At 37.4% G+C, this 13,068-nt stretch overlaps 1 protein-coding gene across 16 annotated transcripts in view; it reads left to right on the top strand.

Moving 5' to 3' along the window:
* The window catches only part of FUT8 (fucosyltransferase 8), a 337,919-nt gene that overhangs the window by 57,306 nt on the left and 267,545 nt on the right, over positions 1-13,068 (top strand). For 4 of the 16 annotated variants that reach the window (XM_070377698.1, XM_070377696.1, XM_070377704.1 and 1 more), the window contains exon 3: positions 5,988-6,072. The exons of the other annotated variants lie outside the window; for them this stretch is intronic. The gene's annotated coding sequence lies outside the window, so the exon portion shown is untranslated. The remainder of the gene's footprint in view (positions 1-5,987; positions 6,073-13,068) is intronic. 16 annotated transcript variants of the gene reach the window in all.

Below are 13,068 nucleotides of genomic sequence, written 5' to 3'. Positions count from 1 at the left end.
CAGTTTGTTCATTGTTTGCGTATAGAAACACAACTGACTTTAGTCTTTGTATCTTTTTTTGCTGAATTCATTTATTACTTCTAACAGTTGTTTTGGTGGAGTCTGTAGGGTTTTCTACATAGAAGACCACATTATCTGCAAGCAGAGATAATTTTATTTTATCCTTTTCAGTCTGAATGCCTTGTATTCTTTTTCGTAATTGCTGTCACTTGAGCTTTCGGTGCTGTAGCCAATAGAAGTGATGAAAGTGAGCATTCTTACCTTGTTCCTGATCTTACAGGAAAAGCTTTTAGTTTTTCACCATTGAGTATGTTGTTTGCTGTGAGCTTTTCATATATGGCTTTATTATGTTGAGGTAGTTTCCTTCTATTCCTATTTAATTGAGTGTCTTTGTCATGAAAGGATGTTGAATTTTGTAAAACACTTTTTGTGTGTTAGTTGAGATGATTATGTGAGTTTTTCCTTCATTTTGTTGATGTGGCATATTATATTAATTTTTGTATGCTATGCTCTCCTTAGTTGCAGGAATAAATTCCACTTGTCATGGTATATAATATATTTACTGTGGAGTCATACAGTTTAAAATAAAAATGTGATTATATATTCTTTATTAAAACAGTGTTACTTGTTTTTAAAGAGATCATAATGATTTAACTATTGCCTTTTTGGATTGGGGGTTGCATTTCTTTTTTAAAATGTCATTAAAAATTAATTAGAAAAAACTTAACAGATCATATGGGTATGGGAAGAGACTTGCAACTTATGATCTTTTTTTTAAATGATCATTTTGAGTATAGAAAGAGAGGTGATGAAAATTATAAGATGGGGGTATATTGGAACTTATGTGTTGTCCTTATTATGGAAAAATCAGGTAGCTTTCCTCAGTATAGTGGTAGATCAGAAATGTACAAATTTTTATGTAGTTAACCCTCATATAGGGAACTCCAAGAGTTACCTGTTTAGAAAAGTCAAGTATTTGTAAGAATTCTTCTGTCTTAAAAATGTATGTAAAAAGGACAAAGGTTGGGCATGAAAAGTTAATTTAAACTTTCTTGAATGAATACTTGGGATGAAAATGATGGAAACTGTCATTCTGCCTTGGGGAAATTAAATTAGTAATATGAAAGATTAGCTTATTTAGTGGTATCAAAAAGCTATTTGAATATTTACAAGGAATATCTAGTTCATTATGTGCTACAGAAATAAAAATATTTTGAGCAAAATGTCATGCTTAGATTCAGAAAATGTTGGTTTCAATTTCAACTCCAAAGCCTGAACACTAAAAAAAGAGTCAATGTGACTTTGAACTGTTCTCATGTTTTTGCGTATCTTTAGATAAATTATATAACTTTCATAGTCTCTGTTGGATAAGTGGTATGCTATATTATGTTCTCAGGGAACATTTCAGAAATAGATAAAACATTTTAGGCAGAGACAGAGCATTTTAAAGATGTTCCTGAGAGAATATTTGTTCATTGGGCATATTCAACACAGAGTCAGAGATGATGCTATGCTCAGAAGTTCTTCAGGATTTGAGCTCTTTTGTGAGTGTCTTATTAATTAGTTATCTGGCATAACTTTATAATAAACATAAAAGCATTTGTTGTTGTTCAGTTGCTCAGTCGTGTCTGACTCTTTGCAACACCACATGGACTGCAGCACTCCAGGCTTCCCTGTCCATCACTATCTCCCAGAGCTTGCTCAAACTCATGTCCATTGAGTCAGTAATGCCATCCAACCATCTTATCCTCTGTTGTCCCCTTCTCCTCCTGCCTTCTATCTTTCCCAGGATCAGGGTCTTTTCCAGAGTTTCAAAAACATTACTGAAAGCCAAATATTAGAAAAAGGGATGAATTTCTAGTTTGTAGGAATACTGATTCCATTTGCTGAAGAGCATGTCATGAAATTTTAAGGCAAATATGTAGTTCCTAAGATGGGCGGGTCACAGTGGAGAGATCTGACAGAATGTGGTCCACTGGAGAAGGGAATGGCAAACCACTTCAGTATTCTTGCCTTGAGAACCCCATGAACAGTATGAAAAGGCAAAATGATAGGATACTGAAAGAGGAACTTCCCAGGTCAGTAGGTGCCCAATATGCTACTGGAGATCAGTGGAGAAATAACTCTAGAAAGAATGAAGGGATGGAGCCAAAGCAAAAAGAATACCCAGCTGTGGATGTGACTGGTGATAGAAGCAAGGCCTGATGCTGTAAAGAGCAATATTGCATAGGAACCTGGAATGTCAGGTCCATGAATCAAGGCAAATTGGAAGTGGTCAAACAAGAGATGGCAAGAGTGAATGTCGACATTCTAGGAATCAGCGAACTGAAATGGACTGGAATGGGTGAATTTAACTCAGATGACCATTATATCTACTACTGCAGGCAGGAATCCCTCAGAAGAAATGGAGTAGCCATCATGGTCAACAAAAGAGTCTGAAATGCAGTAATTGGATGCAATCTCAAAAATGACAGAATGATCTCTGTTCGTTTCCAAGGCAAACCATTCAATATCACAGTAATCCAAGTCTGTGCCCCAACCAGTAACGCTGAAGAAGCTGAAGTTGAACAGTTCTATGAAGACCTACAAGACCTTTTAGAACTAACACCCAAAAAAGATGTCCTTTTCATTACAGGGGACTGGAATGCAAAAGTAGGAAGTCAAGAAACACCTGGAGTAACAGGCAAATTTGGCCTTGGAAAATGGAATGAAGCAGGGCAAAGACTAATAGAGTTTTGCCAAGAAAATGCACTGGTCATAACAAACACCCTATTCCAACAACACAAGAGAAGACTCTACACATGGACATCACCAGATGGTCAACACCGAAATCAAATTGATTATATTCTTTGCAGCCACAGATGGAGAAGCTCTATACAGTCAGCAAAAACAAGACCAGGAGCTGACTGTGGCTCAGACCATGAACTCCTTATTGCCAAATTCAGACTGAAATTGAAGAAAGTAGGGAAAACCACTAGACCATTCAGGTATGACCTAAATCAAATCCCTTATGATTATACAGTGGAAGTGAGAAATAGATTTAAGGGCCTAGATCTGATAGATAGAGTGTCTGATGAACTATGGAATGAGGTTTGTGACATTGTACAGGAGACAGGAATCAAGACCATTCCCATAGAAAAGAAATGCAAAAAAGCAAAATGGCTGTCTGGGGAGGCCTTACAAATAGCTGAGAAAAGAAGAGAAGTGAAAAGCAAAGGAGAAAAGGAAAGATATAAGTATCTGAATGCAGAGTTCCAAAGAATAGCAAGAAGAGATAAGAAAGCCTTCTTCAGCGATCAGTGCAAGGAAATAGAGGAAAACAACAGAATGGGAAAGACTAGAGATCTCCTCAAGAAAATCAGAGATACCAAGGGAACATTTCATGCAAAGATGGGCTCAATAAAGGACAGAAATGGTATGGACCTAACAGAAGCAGAAGATATTAAGAAGAGGTGGCAAGAATACACAGAAGAACTGTACAGAAAAGATCTTCACAACCCAGATAATCACAATGGTGTGATCACTCACCTAGAGCCAGACATCCTGGAATGTGAAGTCAAGTGGGCCTTAGAAAGCATCACTACGAACAAAGCTAGTGGAGGTGATGGAATTCCAGTTGAGCTACTCCAAATCCTGAAAGATGATGCTGTGAAAGTGCTGCACTCAATATGCCAGCAAATTTGGAAAACTCAGCAGTGGCCACAGGACTGGAAAAGGTCAGTTTTCATTCCAATCCCAAAGAAAGGCAATGCCAAAGAATGCTCAAACTACTGCACAATTGCACTCATTTCACACGCTAGTAAAGTAATGCTGAAAATTCTCCAAGCCAGGCTTCAGCAATATGTGAACCGTGAACTTCCTGATGTTCCAGCTGGTTTTAGAAAAGGCAGAGCAACCAGAGATCAAATTGCCAACATCTGCTGGATCATGGAAAAAGCAAGAGAGTTCCAGAAAAACATCTATTTCTGCTTTATTGACTATGCCAAAGCCTTTGACTGTGTGGATCACAATCAACTGTAGAAAATTCTGAAAGAGATGGGAATACCAGACCACCTGACCTGCCTCTTGAGAAACCTGTATGCAGGTCAGGAAGTAACAGTTAGAACTGGACATGGAACAACAGACTGGTTCCAAATAGGAAAAGGAATATGTCAAGGCTGTATATTGTCACCCTGCTTATTTAACTTATATGCAGAGTACATCATGAGAAACGCTGGACTGGAAGAAGCACAAGCTGGAAGCAAGATTGCTGGGAGAAACATCAATCACCTCAGATAAGCAGATGACACCACCCTTATGGCAGAAAGTGAAGAGGAACTAAAAAGCCTCTTGATGAAAGTGAAAGAGGAGAGTGAAAAAGTTGGTTTAAAGCTCAACATTCAGAAAACAAAGATCATGGCATCCGGTCCCATCACTTCATGGGAAATAGATGGGGAAACAGTGGAAACAGTGTCAGACTTTATTTTTCTGGGCTCCAAAATCACTGCAGATGGTGACTGCAGCCATGAAATTAAAAGACGCTTACTCCTTGGAAGGAAAGTTATGACCAACCTAGATAGCATATTGAAAAGCAAAGACATTACTTTGTCAACAAAGGTCCATCTAGTCCAGGCTATGGTTTTTCCTGTGGTCATGTATGGATGTGAGAGTTGGACTGTGAAGAAGGCTGAGCGCCGAAGATTGATGCTTTTGAATTGTCGTGTTGGAGAAGACTCTTGAGAGTCCCTTGGACTGCAAGGAGATCCAGCCAGTCCATTCTGAAGGAGATCAGCCCTGGTATTTCTTTGGAAGGAATGATGGTAAAGCTGAAATTGCAGTACTTTGGCCACCTCATGCGAAGAGTTAACTCATTGGAAAAGACTCTGATACTGGGAGGGATTGGGGGCAGGAGGAGAAGGAGACAACAGAGGATGAGATGGCTGGATGGCATCACTGATTCGATGGACGTGAATCTGAGTGAACTCCGGGAGCTGGTGATGGACAGGGAGGCCTTGCCTGCCTCGATTCATGGGGTTGCAAAGAGTCGGACATGACTGAGCAACTGAACTGAACTGAAAGTCTATTAGAATTTCATGTACCTACATTCTCAAGTAGACGATTGAACTTCTTGACGGTGAGGGTCATTTTAGATTTTGGTGTTTTCTGAAAGAATTATTTCTACTGCAAATATTACTACTTGCTGAACTGATGATTTAGTGGACTTCTTTGAGTTCATTAGAGCATCATTTCATCCGTGGATTCTTTAAGATTGTCAGGGCAAGAAGTAGGAAGTTAATTTTCTGAAATCATGAGAAAGTAGAATCAATCAAAACTGTCAAAACTGGACTTGTAGAACTGTTAAGTGACATGGACCTTAAGGAACATTTAGTCTAATACCTGTATTTTTTTTTTTTGTAAATAGGAAAGTGGAGACCTGGAGAGGTGAGGTGATAAGATTTAGTCACACAGCTCTCTGGAGACATGTTATGTAGTGCTCATTTTACTCATTATCCTGCCTCTCTTCCTCCAGGGATCATTGCTTGATCTTAGAGTTGAAATAAAGTTAAATTGCTCAATTTACAATTGTTTATTTAAAAAACTCAGTTTTAATTTCTCTTTCAACTGATTTGTTAAAACAGGTTACTGTTGAAAGGGTATGAGATATGATCTTCATTTTCAAACAGATGCAAAAATATGCTGATATTAAATATGTAGCTAGAAAAATCTAGCAAATTATTTTTTATTTTTCAACAACCTTAAAATTTTATGTGGATTAATTTAAAATGTATAATATTAAATGAGACCCAAAGTTTTACAAATTTTAGATAAATTTGGACCTTAGATTTCTTGGTTAAAAATCTAAGTACTCTAAAATGTGGATTATATTCTGCTCTTGAGGATTTCATTTAATAATTGTATTTACAGGTAAAATTGGTGAAGTTCAGAACTAGTAAACAGTTTTCTTTTTTTCTTCTTCCTTTTTTTAAAATTTTGGCTGCACTGCACAGCAGGAGGATATTAAGTGTCCTGAGGAGGGACTGAACCTGTGCCCCCTGCCGTGGAAGTGCAGAGTATTAACCACTGAACCTCCAGGCAAGTCCCTGTTTTTCTTTTTTTTCATGAGCGCTACTAAACCTAGAAAATTAGCAAACAAAATAAAAACCCTCATTCAGTATACTCTTTTGGAAATGTAATAGTTTAAAATAAAAGTAAGAATCAAACATATAATTATTTACTTTTGCGTAGTTGATATACAGGCTTGTTGAGAGAGACTGTTTAAGACACACAGAGTGGTTTTAGGTTATACAGGTAGTATACCTTTTTGTCTAAATGTTTTCTTCCTGGAACATTTTCTACTCATTGCTTTATACTAACTTCATCCTGATTTCCTAAAGTCTCTAGCCCTTTAGGACAAGGGAGATACCTATTGAGAGGTGATTCTCCATGATCTCTTATGCTTCAGCACATCTTCTGAGCCAGAGGCATTGGCAGCTTTTGTTTAGGGCCCTCTTTTGAAAGAAATTTGCATCGCTAACAGCCTGAGAAGATAGAAATGGTATTTCCATAACAACAGAGGGCAGATTTCCTTACTGTCCAGGATAATCAAGATAATCTCTCTTGGGAAAAGGTGGGATATTTTTGCTTGCAACTCCTTTAAAATATTGACGGTTCTTAGGTTTCAGCTTTCTTCTCCTGTAATGTAACTCACTGTGTGTGCAGCATCACCTGGCTTATCTTTGTATTGCCCTTTAGGAATTGGAGCTTGGGGAACCAGTGCGAAAGATGATAACATTGGCTACAGCTGTTGTTTTGAGTAGTAAACTTCTCTTTGTTTCTGACCCAGGGGTATCATATTTTCTGCCAGGATTATCTGATACTGGCTCACCAGATATTACACTAACACAACCTGTTGATAAAGTTGAGTTTATTGCTTACTGTGGTAAAGGAGAATACCACCTTGACAGATATTTGATAATACCTTAAAAGGGCAAAGTCAAGGTAAAAATTTTAGAATTTGAAGTTTGATTTTATTTGAGTCTTGCAATGGTGATGATGGAGCTTGATTAATACTGAGTAAGTATCATGAATATCAATACAACAATTTAGAATTGATCAAAACAGCGATGCAAGGATTTAAACTGTTGATGCTTTCTGTTGGAGTCTTGATGAGTCTTTTGTGAAATTTCTATAATCAAGTTATGTTCCCGCAAGAATCTCCTGGAATAGTAGAGTATGCTAGTGAAGACACTGGACTAGTAAAGCCAGGCTCATGTAAACAGAAAGGGGTGTGTGCGTGTTTGTGTGTAGGTGTTTTAGTTTCCTAGGGATGCTATAACAAATTGCTGTGTAATTAGTGACTAATTAGTCACTTAAAAGAATAGCCTCTAGGGGAATAATTGTTTCCTCTTTTCGAGCTTCTGGTATTTTTAAGCAATCTTTGGTGTTTCTTGGCTTGTGGCAGCATACCTTTAATCTCTACCTCCATCTTCACATGGTGGTCTTCCCTCTGTGTGTACGTGACTCTTTGTTACTCTCTGGACTGTAGCCTGCCAGGCTCCTCTGTCCATGGGCTCCTCCAGGCAAGAATACTGGAATAGGTTGCCGTGCCCTCCCCTAGGGGATCTTCCCTCTGTATCTCTGTCCAAATTGCCTTCTTTTTATAAGGATACCAGTCGTTGGATTAGAACCCACCCTAATCCAGTATGACCTTATGTTACCTTGATTACATCTGCAGAGATCCTGTTTCCAAGTGAGGTCAAATTCACATGTTCCAGTGGTTATAAATTTGGGGGGTGGGTAGTATTAAATGCATTGCAGAGTATATGGTTTCAGTTCTGTGTTCAGTCTGTGTGTGGCTAGATACTTTTGGTTCTCAGTAGCCATGAAACTCTCACAGTCTCATTGCTTTGCATGCATGTAGGATAGAAATCTCAGGCTCATCAGAGTTGTTGACAACAGCATGGTATATTGTGGAAGGAATACCAGTATGGAAGTCAAGATGCTTTGGTTCTAGTTTCTGTCCAGTTAGTCAGTCAATTTGGTCGCTCAGTCGTGTCCCACTCTTTGCGACCCCATAGACCGCAGCACACCAGGCCTCCCTGTCCATCTCCAACTCCCTGAGTTTACTCAAACTCATGTCCATTGAGTCTGTGATGCCATCCAACCATCTCATCCTCTGTTGTCTCCTTCTCCTCCCGCCTTCCATCTTTCCCAGCATCAGGGTCTTTTCAAATGAGTTAGTTCTTCTCATCAGGTGATGGTGGAGAGTTCTGACAAAATGTGGTCCACTGGAGAAGGGAATGGCAAACCACTTCAGTATTCTTGCCTTGAGAACCCCATGAACAGTATGAAAAGGCAAAAAGATAGTTTCTGTCTCACTGTTAACTATAATAGCTTGGAAAAGTTACGGTCTTCTCCAGCTATTAGTTTCTCAATGGGTAAAAGGGGAGGTTTGAAAGAAGAGAATAGGAATGTATCTCTGAGAGCCTTTCTAGCTCTCAGGTTCTAAAGTTCTGTAATTGTTGAGTGTCTGCTGTATACCGTATTGGTATTAGTTTTGTTGGAGTGACAAAATTAAAAAAAGAAATAGAGAATGCTTTAAGTGCTGATCTGATGTATTCTGACATGTGAATATAGCCTTATTTATATTTTGTTTGCTTGAGTTAAAATCATTAGTGAAGATATTGGGTAAACATGGAATTACCCCATTCTAGTCCATTCCATTCTCTCTGACTTACTGTATTTTATTTTTCAGTCTGAATGTTGTATTTAGAATAGAGTCATTCTTCAGGTCAGTTAGTTCATTTAAAGTTAGAAAAATGTTTTGTTGCTCTACTCTGTCAGCTGAGTTCAGAAAATGAAATAACCTTTTCTGAAGCAAGCATGATGTAGACTATGGATGTATTTGATTCCTTTTGTGATTCACAGTCTTCACTTTCTATGTAGTATTTATTTTTTTGATTTTTGGATGCTTGAAAATCTAGAAAATTTCTTTCCCCTCCTCCCCAGCTACTCCTGCAATTCCGTAGGAAAAAAAGCAAGGAAGGAAGACCATGTTGAACACATTTTCCTTTTTTTAAATATTATTTATTTTTTATTGAAGTATAATTGACTTACAGTGTACTAGTGGAAAGTGATTAGTTGTTTATTCAGTTTCTTTGACCAGTATAGGCCTATTCACATGATCTGTTTCTCCTTGTGTTTGCTTTGGCAGATTGGGTCTTTCAAGGAATTGGTCCATTTCTTCTAAGTTAGCAAGTTTGTGGGCATAGAATTATCCAAATATTTCTTTATTATCCTTTTAATATCTGTAGGATTGCTAGTCATGGCCCATCTTTCATGTCTGATATTAGTAATTGACTTCTCTCCTTTTCTCCTTAGGAAGCTTGGCTAGGAGTTTATTCATTTTATTGGTCTTCTCAAAGAACCAGCTTTTAGTTTTGTTGGTTTTCTTGTTTACCCTGTTTTCAATTTCACTGATTTCTGCTCTGATTTTTATTATTTATTTTCTGCTGCTTATTTTGAATTTAATTATTTTCTTTTCCTTGTTTCCTAAGGTAGAAATTTGAGTAGTCAACTTTACTTTTTTAATTTAAATATATGCATCCAGTGTTAAGTTTCTTTCTAAGAGAGAAAATGTAGTATGGTATTTGCTGTATCCCACAGATTTTTATGCTTTATTTTCATTTTTATTTAGTTAAAAATTTTTTAAAAATCCTCAACACTTTGATTCATGTATCATTTGTATATGTTGTTAATATCTACATACTTGGGGATTTTCTGGCTGTCTACTGTTATTAATTTCTGGCTTAATTTCATTGTGGTCTGAGACCATATTTCATTTGATATCTGTTCTTTTAAATTTGTAAAGGTGTATTTCCTAGCCCAGAATATAGTCTGCTTGGTGAATGTTCCCTCTGAGCTTGAGAAGAATGTGTATTCTGCTGTTGTTGAATGAAGTAGTCCATAGATGCCAATTGTGTCTTGTGTTCAGTTATGTCTCACTCTTTGCAAGGCCATGGACTATAGCCCACCAGGCGCCTCTGTCTCTGGAATTTACCAGGCAAGAATACTAGAGCGGGTTGCAATTTACTGCTCCACGGGTTCTTTCCGACCCAGGCATTGAACCCATGTCTCTGTGTCTCCTGCATTGGCAGGGGCATTCTTTACCACTGTGCCACCTGGGAAGCCTCTATGGATGTCAATTAGATCCAGTTAATTGATGGTGCTGTTCAGTTCTGTGATAGTCTTACTGATTTTCAGCCTGTTGGTTCATTTACTGATAGTGGGGTATTGAAATCTTCAGATATAATAGAGAATTTATGTATTTCTTTTTGCAGTTCTACTAGTTTTTATCTCAAGTATTTAGTTCTGTTGTTAGCTGCATGTATATAAGGATAGTTATATCTTCTTGGAGAATCAACCCTCTATCATTATATACTGTCTCTCCTTATTCTGGAAATCTTCCTTGCTTTGAAGTCAGCTCTATCTGTTTTCTTTTGTTTAGTGTTAGCATAGTATATCTTACGTTATCCCTTTTCCTTTAATATATCTATGCCTTTATAAGTGGGTTTTTGCAGACAACATATAGTTGGGTCTTGTCACTCTGAATTGGTGTATGTAGATCACTGACATTTAAAGTAATTATTGATATACTTGTTAGTATTTACCATATTTTAAATGTTTTCCATTCCTTGCTTCAGTTCTTAGTTTCTGGTTTTGTTTTTTTCTTTTCCTTTTATTTTTTTTTGGCCTTCCACTCTGTTTCTGCTTTCTCTCATTTTAATTGAGCATTTTATATGGTTCCATTTTCTATCCTGTTATAGTATATCATTATATTTCTTAAGGAACTTTTTTGAATGGTTGTCTCAGAGTTAACATTTATACATTTCTAGGTAATTCAAGTTCATTTTCAAATAATGCTACACTACTTCATGGATACACAAGTACCTTAGAGCATTTTCAGGTCCTTTCTCCCATCCTTTATACCATTCTGTCATTCATTTAAGTTTTCTATAAGCTGTGATCACAAAATATATGGTTTTGAACACGTTATTTGTTAGATTAAGAATAAGAAAAATAAGAGTTTTAGTTTTGCCTTTATATATTGCTTTTCTTATGCTCATCATTTCTTTATATAATCCATGTTTCTTACCAGTATATAATCTTATTTCTGTCTGAAGAACTTGTTTTTACATTTCTTGCAAGGCAGATCAGTAGGTTTTCAGTTTTCTCAATTTTTGTCTGAGACGGTTGCCCACCCCCCCGCCCCCCCACTTTTGAAGGATAATTTTGTTGGGTACAGAATTCTAGGTTGGTGTTTATTTCACTCATTTTGTTTGCATGGTTTCTGAAGAGAAAGTTCAATGTAATTCTTATTTTACTTCTTTCTAGATAAGGTTTATTTTTTTTCTCCTCTCTTTGTTTTTTTTCTCTTCTTTTTTTGTTGACTTACTCATCTGTTGTTCTGTAAGTATTTTAGTATTTGTTCTGCTTGGAGGACACTGAGCTTCCTGGATCTGGCTTGGTGTTTGTTACTAAAGACATTTTTGTTTTCTGTTACATTGTTGTTGATTTGTAACATTTCCTATTGATCTTTTCTTAGAGTTTCCATGTTCTGCTTTTATTACCAATTTGTTCTTACATGTTCACTTTTTCCATTAGAGCCCTTTGCATATTTACCATAGCCTTTTTTTAACCCATTGCTAATTCTAAAGCCTCTGCTGTATGAGTCTGGTTTTGAGGCATGCTTTGTTTCTTCAGATTGTGTTTTTTTGCCTTTACAATGCTTTCTTTTTTTGTTGCTATCCAAACATGGTGGGCTGCTATCTATGGGGTCGCAGAGTCAGACACAATTGAAGCAACAGCCACAGCAGCAGCAAGCATGGCATAGTAGATAAAAAAGAGGAGGTAAATAGATCTTTCACTTCAATTCAGTCGCTCAGTTGTGTCCGACTCTTTGCGACCCCATGAATCGCAGCATGCCAGGCCTCTCTGTCCATCACCAACTCCCAGAGTTCACTCAAACTCATGTCTATCAAAATAGATCTTTAGTGTGAGGTTTTATATTTATCTGATTAGGATGCCATGCCGTGCATATATGTTCAGTTGTGTCCAGTTCTTAATTGTGTCTGACTCTTTGCAACCCAATGGACTGTAGACTGGCAGGCTCCTCTGTCCATGAGATTTTCCAGGCAAGAATACTGGAATGGGTTTCCATTTCCTCTTGGGATCAGGAAGATCCCAAGAGGAAATGGAATCCAACCCTTGTCTTCTGCATTGGCAGGTGGATTCTTTACCGCTGAGCTACCTGGGAAGCCTGTATTTGGTGTCAGAGGCTAACATTTCTTGCAGTGTCCTTATTTTGGCTTGTTCTTTTGTCTTTGGGTTATGTAGAGAATCTTTAAATGGGGTCTCAGACTTTGAAGTTCTTTTTACCTGTAATGCTCTGTTATTGTATAGAGTTGTATTGATATGGAGGTAAGATGGTTGGGAGTTTTGTGGTATTGTGATTAGGTCTCAGTTTTTTAAACCTGATTTGTGTATCTCTTCTGTTCTTTGAAGGCTGGAGGGAGCTGGAGTTAGGTAAGGTACTTCCTGGTAGGCTAGGTTCTGTTAAAATAATGTTCTTTTCAGACTGTCTTTTTTAAGAAGAACAGAAAGCTTTGGGTATATTTTAAGAATTATTATGTCTCCCTTCCCCCTGCTGGAAATAAAGAAAATTTTTTCAGATTATCACAGTTGAGAACCTGGTAGGGCTCCTGGAGGTAAAACTCTAGAAACTGTTGGGGCCTTTCAAAGACTGAGCTCTCTCATGGTTTTTCATTCTAAGCTAGTCTACACTGAGTCTCCAGCAGTTTGTCATTTACTGTTTAAAGTGTTCCTACTGATACTGGCTCCAGCTGAAGATTTATCTTCCTAGGCTTTGCTTCTTGCACAGTGTGATTTTCTGTATCTACCTGTCTCTGTAGTTTTCAGGTTAGAGGTTTGCCCTCTGGCTTCAATTCCCTGATTAATTGAAGAAGAGTGGTTGATTTTCATTTTTTCTCTTCAGCTTTTTTATTGCTATAAGGACAAGTGTGATGAATT

The sequence above is a fragment of the Bos mutus genome, chromosome 10 (assembly GCF_027580195.1).
Source record: "Bos mutus isolate GX-2022 chromosome 10, NWIPB_WYAK_1.1, whole genome shotgun sequence".
Classification (NCBI taxonomy): Eukaryota; Metazoa; Chordata; class Mammalia; order Artiodactyla; family Bovidae; genus Bos; species Bos mutus.
The sequence above is the reverse complement of the archived record's forward strand: the minus strand, read 5'-3'. Positions and strand labels throughout refer to the sequence as shown.